Below are 6,061 nucleotides of genomic sequence, written 5' to 3' on the forward strand. Positions count from 1 at the left end.
CCAAAAAAAAAAGTCATAAATTGCAGACTGTTTAAGTCCTTCAAACTTAAAAGACACCATAAATCACCTTTTGAAAAATTAAAAGAAAACAACATAAAGTCCGTAATGATTCCTATGGGATGTAATTTTAGAAGTATTTATTAAACAAGTCACAACTGAACTCTAAAAAGAAATTATACTAATGTAAAGAGGCCAGTTTTTTCAGGGCCAGCAAATGAAGTGGAGGCTAAGATGCTGGATCTCACATGGCCGACTCCACAGTTCAAGTCCCAGACCTGGTGACTTGAATTCTGAGAGGCAGGACTGGAGGAGAAGGAATTACAGAGTAGCCATATTACCGCTGGGAGGGTGATTTTTTACTCTCTATCTTCCTTTTTCTCTTCTCTCTCTCTCTCTCTGTCTGATATACCCTATAGGGAAACAAAACAAAACAAAACAAAACAGTGATTTAAAAATGTTCTATTTTTTATTATTTGTGGTGAAATGTCCATTCTTTTACAAAGAATGTTAAAAAAATGTAATTTTGTTTTATTTCTTCCCCTAGTTTGAGAACTGATGCTTTATAAGTTTACGCAATAGTAAATTTCAACTTTAATAGCTATTTTTATCTAACTTTAGAAGCAACCCTGATTTAGATAGATTCTATTAGTGTATATATAGTTTACATTTTGTCAGAACATGCATGCACTCACTAGAGAGAGACAGAGAGGAAGAAAGCATCCCCAATGGGGTGTTGTCATCCTGCAATTTCTTCTCCTCCATTTTTCCATCCCATCAGGATTTTGGGCATGCATAATGTGCTTGCCTCATTTTTGAAGTCACTGGAGCTGGTATGCTAACCCACAATCAGTCATGTAGTATCTGGCACCCTTCAGCACCAGGTCACAGAACTGGTCCCTGTTTGTGTGTTACATTGTTAGTATAATTCTATTTCTAGTGACGCTTTCCTCATCTCTATCTCCCATAAATGACACAGTTCATCAAAAACAGCATTTAGTAGAACATCTACAGAATCAACATGTACATTATTTTACACTCAGTGCATGTGTATGTGTGAATGCACCTGCCTTTCTTTTCTTTTACAGATTTTACAAATTAATAAACTTTCTAAAGCAGTTTTAGGTTCACAGAAAAATTGAGCAAAAAGTATTAGAGAATTCCCAGGTACCTTCTTTCCCCATGCATACAACCTCCCTTCACTATCGATATACCACATCAAAGTGATAGTCCTTTGGCAGTCGATGAACTTACACCGACACTATCAGCCAGAGTCCACAGTTTACATTTAGGGTGCGTTCTTTGTGTCGTGCATTCTGTGGGTTTTGGGAAATACATAATGACGTGTATCTACTATCTTAGTATAATATTGAAGAATTTCACTGCCTTAAAATATTTCTCACTTAGCCTATTTATTCCTCTCTCTCCCCTAAATCTTAGCAACCACTGATATTTTCACTGTCTCTGAAATTTTGCCTTTTTGGAATGTTATATAGTTGAAGTCAAGAGGATATATGATTTTCAAACTAACTTCTTTCACAAAGTAGTGTGAATTTAAGACTTGAATTTAAGACTTTGTGTTTTTTCATGGTTTCATAATGCATATTTTTTAGTAACAGTGTTTTATTTTGTGTATATACCACATTATTTAATCCATTTACCCATCAATAGACCAGGTTATTTCCATATCTTAGCTATTATTAATCATGCCAAAATAAAGGTGGGAGTCCAGACACCCCTCATAAAACCGACTTCACTTTTGGACGGTATATGCTCCAGCAGTGAGACATGTTATTTTAAAAAAATAATAAAACAAATAGTAAAGTGGCCTGAAATAAGATCAATAACAAAAAAGAATGATATTTACTAGGATCATCTAGAAATTTGAGATTACAAGACAATTTAAAAGTACTCAGAGAAATTATAATGGGTTATGTGCAAGACCTGTGAGCAGAATACAATAAAATTTTACGAAAAATGTAAATCTTTTAAACGATGAGATGCACCCCATATCATTAGATAGAATGTATAAATACCATAAAGATGCCATTTTTTCTCTACAGATTCAAACTGATCCACAGATTCGGTGATTCTAAAACTTATATACACTAGGAAAGAACTATAATTTAAATCTCTCTGAAGAAGTACTGAAGAAGTGAAATGTGGAAAAATTGCTGTGAGTAAATCCTGAGACTTATTTTAAGTTTTAGTAATTCAGAGGGTGTAAAAAGTGTATAAGAATAGGCAAATTGACATACAGGTTAGAATAGTGAATGCAGAAATAGATTCACACAAATATGCCACTTTGATTTAGGGCTGAGGTGGCAAAATGAGCAGTAAAAATTTTTTATCCATATGGGAAGAAAAATGAAATTGAGTTCTTCTATCACAACGTATCCATAATTAAAACCCAGATGGCAGAAAATGGGAAAAACCATAGACAAAAGCTTTATAATATTTGGGAGAAAATATAGTTGAATGTATTTTTATATTGAAAGATGGTAGTTTTTTTTATAGATAAGAACTTATTTTTTTAATTAATTAATTTTAATTTAACCAGGGCAGGGAGAAGAGACAGTGAGAATGGGAGAAAGGAAGCTGCTAGGTGTTAGACTCGAACCATGGTCAGCCATGTGAGAGTCCAGTTACTTTGCCACCACACCACCTTCCGGCCTCAATATGGTAGTTTTTAAAATTCATTTTTCCTTATCATTTTTGATTGCCAGAGGGCAAATGCATTTAGCAGACAGAGACAGACAGACAAACTAGAGAGGGAAGGTGCCCCCTAATGGGACACGGTCGTGCTGCAATATATTCTCCATTTCTCTGTCCGTGGGATTTTGGGCACATATGCACATGCACCCGATTTGTTTTTCAAGCTGCCACAGCCAAAATGCAAACCGGGGTCAGCCATGTGGGATTCAGCTCTTTTAACTACCATGCTAAGGTGTGGCCTCATATGTTTTTTAATATGAGGATACTACCTTCAAAACCTTCTATTCATGGAGGGAACCAGCAGTTAGCGTAATGGCTATGTCGCTGGATGCCCACGTAGTCGACCGCGGTTCGTGTCCCAGACCCGGTGGCTTAAAACTCACGCCGGGCGCGTGTGCGTGCGTGCCCAAGATCCCGAGAGGAGAATGGAGGAGAAGGGATTGCGGCGTGACCATCCCCCCTGGGGGGTGATTTCTCGCTTTCTGTCTCTATGTCTCTGTCTGTCTGGCGAGCGCACGCGCCCTACAGTGAAAATCTCTCAAAAAAACCAAAAAACAAACAAAAAAAACCCTTCTATTCATGGAAGTATATTTAAAAAGGTAAAAATCAAGATATGAGCTGGGGAAATATTTATAATCATGTAACTTGTAAACACTCGTATGGAAAACATAATCACTATATAAGAAAGTGGTGTATTTTAATCATCTTTGGCATAATGACAAACCACTAGAAATTTATTGGAATAAAACAAGAACACACTTTCTCATGGTTCTGTAGCTTAATAGCGCTCCATGGGGGTGACTTCCGTCTGGCGTACCTGGTGTTTCCTTGGGCAGACCGACCAGGAAGGAAGGTCTAAGATGCCACATCCTGTGTTTTCTATGCCTGCTCCGTAGTAGCTGAATGGTTGGGGACTGGCAGGGTCTCTGGTATAACCATGCATTTTTCAGGCCTTCCCTCCACGTGACCACTCCATGAAACTTGGCAGTCGAACTTCTTCACATGGTAGCTCAGGGCCAAGAAAGTGAAAACAGAAACACTAAGATTTTCTAAGCCGTGGCCCAGAAACCACAAAGCAGGACTAGCGTTCTATTCATTAAAGTCACAGAGCCAGCTCAGATTCAAGGAGGGAAAGACAGTCACTCCTTTTTTTTTTTTTTTTTTAAGTTTATTTATATTCCAGGAGTGATCAAGAGAAAGAGATGTCCAATCTGAGCCTCATGATTAATCAGAGCAAACTGAGAACACGAGGTTCCATTTTATGTTCGTTTGATTGGCAAACATAAAAATGAAATCTGACAATACCATATGTTAGAGAGGTTTCACATCACTGAGAGAGCCGATTCTTTGGTCAAGGGCGTGTTAATTGATACAATTTTCTGGTAAACAATTCAGTGGTACTTTGTAAAGTTGAGCACCCCTGTACTCTATGCATGACCCCACAATTACACTCTAGTCTTAGATGCGTGACAGAATTTCACTGAAGTGCACTAGAAGGCCTGTGTAGAAAAGTTCATAGCAGCATTGATTTTTATAGCAAAACCTAGAAATAGGCTCAATGTCCACTGATGGGAAATGGATAAATCAAATTTTAGGTTTTTTTTTTTTTAATAATCGTTTTATTTCATTTCATTTATTCATTCATTTATTTTAATTTGATGAGGGAGAGAGATAGAGAGAGAGCAAGCCACCAGGTCCAGGAATTGAACCATGGTTGGCTATGTGGGAATGTCCAGCACCTTAACCACTACGCCATCTGCTGGTCCCAAATTTTAGTATTTTTATCCTATGTATCTTAGTCAGGGTCAAGCTGTTATAATAATTCCACAGGCCAGGAGAGTTGAAGGACGCAGATTTATTTCTCAAAGTTTTAGAAGCTGGTAGTTCTAAGATAAAGCAGATCCTACATCTGGAGACAACTTTTTGTGTATCCTCAAGAGAGAGAAAGAGACAGAGAGAAAGCACCGCATTATGCTGCATGATCTTGCCACGATCTCTTTTCCTCCATTTCTCCATCCTGTTGGGATTTGGGGCCTGCCTACACACTTGCCCAGCATGTTTTCCAAATTTCTGGGGCTAGGATTCAGACCGTGCAGTCAGTTATATGGGATTCAAGAGCAAACATAAATTAACAATACAAATATATGAAGAAAAATGTAAATAATACATTTTAAATATAATTTAGCATGGGGAAACACATCAGCACACTAACCATAGGCCACAGGCTGGCCCTCTTTTTCTCTTCTATAGGGACACTAATTCTATTCATGAGGCACCTGCCTCAGGACTTATTACTTCCCAAAGGCTCCATCTCCTGCCATCACTTTGGGGATTAGGCTTTAGCACATGAATTTTGGCATTGGGGGAAGGCAAACACATTTAGCCTGTAGCACATAGCACTACGAAACGTTATCCACAGGATAAATGAATATCGCGGTAGATAAATTAGTGTGGATAAATCATGGAATCATCATGTTCAATGAAAAGATCAAAGACAAGAAGCCTACTTCCTATACTTGTTTTATAAATGCAGAATTAAAGAAAATAAACAAGATATGGATATAAATTTATAAATACATGATATATGATATATGATGATAAAACCATGCAAGCATGAAAAATATGCATTTGGAAGACAAGTTTTTGGATGGGTTACTGGACAAGCGCACAAGCAGATGTATGCCATTCACAAATGTTTTAGTACTTGGATAACATGTTGTCTAAAAAGTCATGACGTATTTTTTTCTATGCAAAAATGCTCATGGCTTTTCTGACAACTCAATAGATTGACGGATTTTTCTGAAATTTTTTTTAAAGAATTTGTATTATTGGTTCAGCTGGTGGCATAGTGGTTAAGGTGGCTGGATCCCACATGACTGACTGTGCAGTTTGAGTCCTGACCTAGCAGCTTGAAAAACACACTGGGCGTGTGTGTGTGTGTGTGTGTGTGTGTGTGTGTGTGTGCCCAAAATCCCTAGGGGAAAATGGAGAAGAGACGGTGGCATGCCCGTCCTACCTGGAAGGTGTTTTCTTACTTTCTCTCTCACTCTCTTGCTCTCTTTGTCTCTCCAATGAGTGCATACACCCTATAACAAACATGGATAAAAAAAGGAGGTTGTGTTATTCTGCTCCAAATCATGCTGCATTGTTCAGGAAAACTGGAAAGTGGGTGCATTCATAGGCAACAAGAATTTGTGGGATTGTGCATTTTATGCGCTTCCCTTCTTTTTTTCCTTATCTTTTCCCTTCCTCACATGTTTAAAATGATCTTTCTCTTTGTATTATCTCTCTCCTGCATAACAAAGTAGCCCAAAATGCAGCAACTCAAAACCACCAACATTTATTTTAT

This window comes from Tupaia chinensis, unplaced genomic scaffold, assembly GCF_000334495.1.
Source record: "Tupaia chinensis unplaced genomic scaffold, TupChi_1.0 Scaffold000702_1, whole genome shotgun sequence".
NCBI classification, from domain to species: Eukaryota; Metazoa; Chordata; class Mammalia; order Scandentia; family Tupaiidae; genus Tupaia; species Tupaia belangeri.